Genomic DNA, 8,592 nt, shown 5'->3' with positions numbered 1-8,592 from the left:
CCCCCCAAAAATAAAAAGTCATGCCATAGAGGGATAACAATATTAAAACAAAAATATGTTTTAATAATATCTAATAATATTTAAATATTAATATGAATGATGTATAATTGTTAATATTAAAATATAAATCATATGTATATTAAATATAATTTTATATAAATAAATAATTATTAATAATGCAAATTATGCATAATTGTTTATATTTAATATATACATAAATATGAATGAAATATATAAAAAAATACATATACATTATACATAATTATTAAATGATTATTACTATTCACATATATTAAATTATTAATTAAATAAATTATGTATAATTATGGTTCATATACATATTACAGTTTTTCTGAATTGAAACACATTTCTTGAAACCATCACTGACTTTCTCAAACCCTTAAAAACAAAAACAAATTTTCAAACCACGTTGATTATTAATAATGGCCGGTCCTAAGTTACATAAACCTACCAACATCCGTCGCCACAATTTTTGGGATGACTAATCGTTTTAATGCGAAACATTTAGGAAAAAAATCGCAAAAGTTTTGCGCAAATCTGTAGTGGGAACGCGAGATTGATTCTGCGTCAGCATCATTTCTTCATGCTGAGTACGGCCTGATGAAGAGAAAAACTCTAAAGCAGATTCGCGTTTCCATTACAGATTTGCGCAAAACTTTTGCGATTTTTTTCCTAAATGTTTCGCATAAAGTATTGCGAAATGACGGCGTTTCCATTAACCAATGTTATGCGACTAAAACTTCTTTCCTCTCGCGATAAGCCATTCCAGAAATCATGGCGACGGATGTTGGTAGGTTTATGTAACTTAGGACCGGCCATTATTAATAATCAAAGGAGACGTGTGTGTGTGTGTGTGTGTGTGTTATCCATATTAATGGCAAGGAAAGACTCTTATACTGAGAGCGGCACATATTGGGAGTTTCTGGTGTTTCTCCCTCATTTCTGCTTCCAGGTCTTGATTGTGGCATTTCTTTGAGGTTTAGAATCCAGTATTCCTGTAATTCTTTTGTCTTTTATTAATTTAATAAAGAACTCTGTCTCGTATTCTGTGCAAACACACCGCGTCATCTACGTCAGGTGACTGTAAATGCGCAAAAACTGTTTCCATTGCAGTTTTGCTAAATATTTATTTTTCGAATTGCCTGAAAAAACGTTTTTGCGATAAATGGGAGTTTTGGGCGTATTTTCAATTCGCAATTTCAATTTGCGCAATTTGAAGGGTAATGGAAACGCTGACCACACACACTCTTCCTCATCCTCTTCCTCCTCTCACAGACACACACTCTTCCTTACCTTACACATACACACTCTTCCTCCTCTTACACACACACTTTTCCGCCTCTTACACACACACTTCCTCATTTTCCTCTTCCTCCTCTTACACACACACTCTTCCTTATCTTGCACACACACACTCTTCCTCCTCTTACACACACACTCTTCCTCCTCTTACATACACACACTCTTCCTCCTCTTACACCCCCACTCTTCCTCCTCTTACACACCCACTCTTCCGCCTCTTACACACCCACTCTTCCTCCTCTTACACACCCACTCTTCCGCCTCTTACACACCCACTCTTCCTCATTTTCCTCTTCCTCCTCTTACACACCCACTTCCTCATTTTCCTCTTCCTCCTCTTACACACCCACTTCCTCATTTTCCTCTTCCTCCTCTTACACACCCACTCTTCCTCCTCTTACACACCCACTCTTCCGCCTCTTACACACACACTCTTCCTTATCTTACACACACACACTCTTCCTCCTCTTACACACCCACTCTTCCTCCTCTTACACACCCACTCTTCCGCCTCTTACACACACACTCTTCCTTATCTTACACACACACACTCTTCCTCTTCTTACACACACACTCTTCCTCCTCTTACACACCCACTCTTCCTCCTCTTACACACCCACTCTTCCGCCTCTTACACACACACTTCCTCATTTTCCTCTTCCGCGTCTTACACACACACTTCCTCATTTTCCTCTTCCTCCTCTTACACACCCACTCTTCCGCCTCTTACACACCCACTCTTCCGCCTCTTACACACACACTCTTCCTTATCTTACACACACACACTCTTCCTCCCCTTACACACCCACTCTTCCGCCTCTTACACACACACTTCCTCATTTTCCTCTTCCTCCTCTTACACACCCACTCTTCCTCCTCTTACACACCCACTCTTCCTCATCCTCTTCCTCCTCTTACACACACACTCTTCCTTATCTTACACACACACACTCTTCCTCCTCTTACACACACACTCTTCCTCCTCTTACACAGACACACTCTTCCTTATCTTACACACACACACTCTTCCTCCTCTTACACACCCACTCTTCCTCATCCTCTTCCTCCTCTTACACACACACTCTTCCTTATCTTACACACACACACTCTTCCTCCTCTTACACACACACTCTTCCTCCTCTTACACACACACTCTTCCTTATCTTACACACACACACTCTTCCTCCTCTTACACACCCACTCTTCCTCTTACACACCCACTCTTCCTCATCCTCTTCCTCCTCTTACACACACACTCTTCCTTATCTTACACACACACACTCTTCCTCCTCTTACACACACACTCTTCCTCCTCTTACACACACACTCTTCCTTATCTTACACACACACACTCTTCCTCCTCTTACACACCCACTCTTCCTCTTACACACCCACTCTTCCGCCTCTTACACACACACTCTTCCTTATCTTACACACACACACACACTCTTCCTCCTCTTACACACCCACTCTTCCGCCTCTTACACACACACTTCCTCATTTTCCTCTTCCTCCTCTTACACACCCACTCTTCCTCCTCTTACACACCCACTCCTCCTCATCCTCTTCCTCCTCTTACACACACACTCTTCCTTATCTGACACACACACACACTCTTCCTCCTCTTACACACACACTCTTCCTCCTCTTACACAACCACTCTTCCGCCTCTTACACACACACTCTTCCTCATCCTCTTCCTCCTCTTACACACACACTCTTCCTTATCTTACACACACACACTCTTCCTCCTCTTACACACACACTCTTCCTCCTCTTACATACACACTTCCTAATTTTCCTCTTCCTCCTCTTACACACCCACTCTTCCGCCCTCTGACACACACACTCTTCCTCATCCTCTTCCTCCTCTTACACACACACTCTTCCTTATCTTACACACACACACTCTTCCTCCTCTTACACACACACTCTTCCTCATCCCCTTCCTCCTCTTAAACACACACTCTTCCTCATCTTTTTCCTCCTCTTACACACACACTCTTCCTCATCCTTTTCCCCCTCTTACACACACACTCTTCCTCATCCTCTTCCTCCTCTTACACACACACTCTTCTTCATCTTACACACACACTCTTCCTCATCCCCTTCCTCCTCTTACACACACACTCTTCCTCCTCTTACACACACACTCATCCTCATCCTCGTCCTCCTCTTACACACACTCTTTCTCCTCTTACACACACACTCTTCCTCATTCTCTTCCTCCTCTTACACACACACTCTTCCTCATCTTCCTCCTCTTACACACACACTCTTCCTCTACCTCTTCCTCCTCTTACACACACACTCTTCCTCATCTTACACACACACTCATCCTCATCCTCGTCCTCCTCTTACACACACTCTTCCTCCTCTTACACACACACTCTTCCTCATTCTCTTCCTCCTCTTACACACACACTCTTCCTCATCTTCCTCCTCTTACACACACACTCTTCCTCTACCTCTTCCTCCTCTTACACACACACTCTTCCTCATCTTACACACACACACACACACACACACTCACTCACCACGCACACACACACACTCACTCACTCACGCACGCACACTCGCACGCGCGCACACACACACACACACTTACAAACCGTGTTTTAACTATCTGAGCTATTTTAATGTTTTACAGAAAGAGTGATTTATTCGACAAATTGGTTTAGAGAATGGGATTTAGTGTTTTAGCAACTCAGAAAAACGGTATTTAATTATTGAATAATTATGTTATATAATATAAATGGTATAGATATAAATTATATATTAAATCTTCGGCTATTTATAATTATTAATATATATTAAATTATTAATAACATAAATGATGTATGCTTATTTATATTTAAAAATATATATACAATATAAATTATTTACATCAACAACAACACTCATGTGTAACCTTTGCAGATAAGAATGCATTGCAACACACTCTGTGAAAAAAAAGTTGATGGAAATGTTGATTATAAATAGATTTCATTAAGTACAGTGAAAAAAATCAATAGAAAACCGTTGCAACTGATTAAAAATGTACTCGTGATATTTGTGTGTGCAGTATCGTGTAATCTAACAACTGAAATCTTTCAGTAAATCTGTTCAACACTGACTAAAACTTCAGAGCGATGAGACGAGGTGGAAAACATTCGCTATTTTAAGACACAAATCAACAAGTCTCAATTACAGAACATGCAGAACAAACTTCATCTGGAGGTTATTTCAGGGTTGATTCGTGACTGAGGCTGTTGGGGACCGAAGTCGTGACGGGAAGTTTGTGGTTAAAAAGTTTTTTTGCTCAATCACCATGGTAACCAACCTAGACAAGTGTTGTTAGATGATGTCATCAGGAATAACTGGTAACACTCGATAAAAATTGAATTTATAAAGCATTCTTTATGTATTATACGGCACATAATCAGTTCTATCTATGTTATAATAAATAACTGTAACCACTATAATAATGCTTACTCGCATGTAAGGTAAAATATATAATTAAATCGGTAATATGTAAAAAATAAATATGTCTGTATGTTTTTATTTATATGTGCGGTGTGTGGGTTTGTTTTTATTGCTGGATTTGATAAAAAAAATTTTTATGAAATATTATTATAATTTAGAATAACTGTTTTCTATGTGAATATATGTTCAAATGTAATTCTATATATTCCATACATCAACTGTGGAAAATACCAGAATGTTTCTTTTATTTTTTTCCAGAATCGTTCTTTTATTGAGCAAGAAAGCATTAAATTGATTAAAAGTGAGAGAAATGAGTCAAAGAAATGCTGTTCTCTTGAGCTTTCATTCATCAAAGAAAAATGAAATGTATCAGTTTCCACAAAAATATGAAACTGTTTTCAACATTGATAATAATCATAATTGTTTCTCGAGCATCAAATCATCATATTAGAGTGATTTCTGAAGGATCATGTGACACTGAAGACTGGAGTAATGATGCTGGAAATTCAGCTTTGATCACAGGAATATATTATATTTTTCACCGCACTTATTCTAGGTTTGCTTTCAGTGTAAACGATGCATGCAATGTTTTCTCATAAATGTGTCAAAATAGATATCTTCATGCACCAGTCTCGTCTTCAGGAGCGAGTGTAAGCGCTCTGTAGATCAGGGTTTGAAACACAGCCCGTATACACACACACTTCACAGAGACTGTTACTGGATTATTGGAGACTGATTTATGACACACGTCTCGAACTGCACACACACATTATGATTTGATTGATTGTTTGAGTGTCTTTATTAATGTCTGTCTCCACTCTCAGACGAAATCTTTCATTACTACAATCAGTAGGAGAATTAAGACTATCAACATACACTTACCATCACGTGTGTGTGTGTCTGTGTGTGTGTTTGTGTGTGTGTGTCTGTGTGTGAGAGAGAGAGAGTGTGTGTGTGTATGTGTGCGTGAGTGAGTGAGTGTGGGTGTGCGCGTGAGTGTGTGTGTGTGTGTGTGAGAGTGAGTGAGTGAGTGAGTGTGTGTGTGTCTGTGTGTGTGTGTGTGTGTGTCTGTCTGTCTGTGTGTGAGTGTGTGTGTGTGCGTGAGAGTGTGTGTGCGTGTGTGAGTGAGTGAGTGTGTGTGTGTGTGTGTGCGCGAGTGTGTGTGTGTGTGTGTGTGTGTGCGTGTGTGAGTGAGTGAGTGTGTGTGTGTTTGCGTGTGTGAGTGAGTGAGTGTGTGTGTATGTGTGCGTGAGTGAGTGTGTTTGTGTGTGTGTGTGAGAGTGAGTGAGTGAGTGAGTGAGTGCGTGTGTGTCTGTGTGTGTGTGTGTGTGTGTTTGTCTGTGTCTGTGTGTGAGTGTGTGTGTGTGCGTGAGAGTGTGTGTGCGTGTGTGTGTGAGTGAATGAGTGAGTGTGTGTGTATGTGTGTGTGTGTGTGTTCGTGTGTGAGTGAGTGTGTGTGTATGTGTGTGTGTGTTCGTGTGTGAGTGAGTGTATGTGTGTGTGTGTGTGTGTGTGCGCGTGCGAGTGTGCGTGCGTGAGTGAGTGTGTGTGTGTGGTGAGTGAGTGTGTGTGTGTGTGTGTGTGTGTGTCTTTGTGAGTGAGTGAGTGAGTGCGTGTGTTTCTGTGTGTGTGTGTGTCTGTCTGTGTCTGTATGTGAGTGTGTGTGCGTGTGTGAGTGAGTGAGTGAGTGAGTGTGTGTGCGTGTGTGAGTGAGTGAGTGAGTGAGTGAGTGTGTGTGTGTGTGTGTGTGTGTGTGTGCGCGAGTGTGTGTGTGTGTGTGAGTGTGTGTGTGTGTGTGTGTGTGTGTGTGCATGTGTGAGTGAATGTGTGTGAGTGTGTGTGTGTGTATGTGTGCATGTGTGAGTGAGTGAGTGAGTGAGTGTGTGTGTGTGAGTGTGTGTGTGTGTGTGTGTGTGTGTGTGAGTGTGTGTGTGTGTGTGTGTGTGTGTGCATGTGTGAGTGAGTGTGTGTGTGTGTGTGTGTGTGTGTGTGAGTGTGTGTGTGTGTGTGTGTGTGTGTGTGTGTGTGTGTGCATGTGTGAGTGAGTGTGTGTGAGTGTGTGAGTGTGTGTGTGTGTGCATGTGTAAGTGAGTGTCTGTGAGTGTGTGAGTGTGAGTGTGTGTGTGTGTGTGTATGTACAGCATATGCTCACAGTGAGCAGTCGTATGAAAGCTTCACTTCCTCAGTTACTAAGCAACTTTCTAAGTGTGACAGCAGGGACTCGCTGCGAGATTTCTGCGCTGAAAGACTTTCTGCTGCTCGTCGAGTCGAGCGTTTGATGAAAAATGCAAGAAACACGGCGAGAGACGGAACATATATACTGCATTAGAGTATGTATAATGTATATGTACTATTTATTATACTCTCTTTAGTAATGCATTAATATATAATTATAGATATGTAATATATAACTTTGCGCATTCATATAGAATTATTGCATGCAATATTATGCATATGCATATGTGTGTGTGTGTGTGTGTGTGTGTGTGTGTGTGTGTGTGTGTGTGTTGCTGGAGAAGATACTAACATTTCCTATTCTTTAATCTGTTCTCAGAGAGTTCTGATTGGTTAACTGGACCGGTAATGTATGAGATTATGTTAATATACTCCTAAACATAAAGGTTCCTTCCTTTCTAAGTTTGAAGAACATTTTAAAAATCTATGAAATCTTTTTCCACAATAAACAAAACCTTTTGTGGAATGGAGAGATTCAATGGATGATAAAGGTTGCAATAAAAAAACTTTATATGTTTATCTCTGTAATTCTGAAATCAATTTATTTCTCAGAAAATTCCATTGGAGAAATAATACATATACAGTTTATATATATATATATATATATATATATATATATATATATATATAAATATATATATAAATATATGTGTAGTCTGAGCCGGGTCTAGTCTTCAGGTTTGAAGGCAAAAAAACAAAAACAAAAACAACTCTCTAAATGTGTTTTTCTACTTTACAGTTCCCAGAATACTGGTCTGTGCCATAATCAAACACAAACAATCTTCATAACTCAGTCAACCATAACACGCAGAGACAAAATACCAGCCTTTGTTTCCATGAATTATTAACGCTGGTTTTCACACATCAAGAGACGGAGCGATCTGATTGGCTGCTGAGATCGGAGCAAACACAAGCAGGACTCAAACGCCTGAGGAAAATCTGCTTGCTCACAGGTTCCTCTTTCATCACTGATATCTTAATTGAGTTCTCTGATATATTTTGTTGAATTATCAAAGTATGAAGTAAGAATATAGAGCTTAGAAAATGTATAATTAATGTTCAATTTGAGTGAGATTTCTGCAGAAACATGCAGGAGAGTTCAAGTGTCAATTTATTCTCCATTAAATATTTCTGTAAAGTGTCCCCTATTGTGCTTTTTCAGATATGATATTTCATGTACTTTGAAATAGAGCTGTGAATGTTAACGGTCTGCAAAGTTTTAAAGATCAAAGTGCAGATAAATGTAGTTTTTGTCTCCTAAAAGAAAGAAGTGGTTCTGAACTGAAACGAGTCGTCAGTAATTCAGTCTCACTTCTGTTACACACCTATGTAAGAACTTAACTAATTAGCATAATGCCAGCCTGTGGTCCTGATTGGCTGAACAGCGTCTCTTAGCCCCGCCCTCAAACACTGTAGTTTATCTGAGACTGGAAGAGTTTGGTTCGTGTTGTTCATGTGGAGAAGACGCTGTTTTCTGCTGACAAAGCAAATCCACTGATGAGATTGATACGGTAAAACCCACGCCATCGTCACTGTTCGCATCACTGTGTGTCAAGAGCTGAGATTCAC

The 8,592-nt window shown here is 40.0% G+C and overlaps 1 long non-coding RNA gene across 1 annotated transcript; it reads left to right on the top strand.

Moving 5' to 3' along the window:
* Positions 1-7,000: 7,000 nt before the first annotated feature.
* LOC143715684 (uncharacterized) lies at positions 7,001-8,133 on the top strand. Its single transcript, XR_013195865.1, has 3 exons — positions 7,001-7,118; positions 7,343-7,368; positions 7,763-8,133. It is a non-coding gene; the product is annotated as an uncharacterized LOC143715684 (long non-coding RNA).
* Positions 8,134-8,592: the final 459 nt, after the last annotated feature.

Source organism: Siphateles boraxobius, unplaced genomic scaffold (genome assembly GCF_051911475.1).
Source record: "Siphateles boraxobius isolate OS27281-9 unplaced genomic scaffold, OSU_SipBor_1 6, whole genome shotgun sequence".
Lineage (NCBI taxonomy): Eukaryota > Metazoa > Chordata > Actinopteri > Cypriniformes > Leuciscidae > Siphateles > Siphateles boraxobius.
The sequence above is the reverse complement of the archived record's forward strand: the minus strand, read 5'-3'. Positions and strand labels throughout refer to the sequence as shown.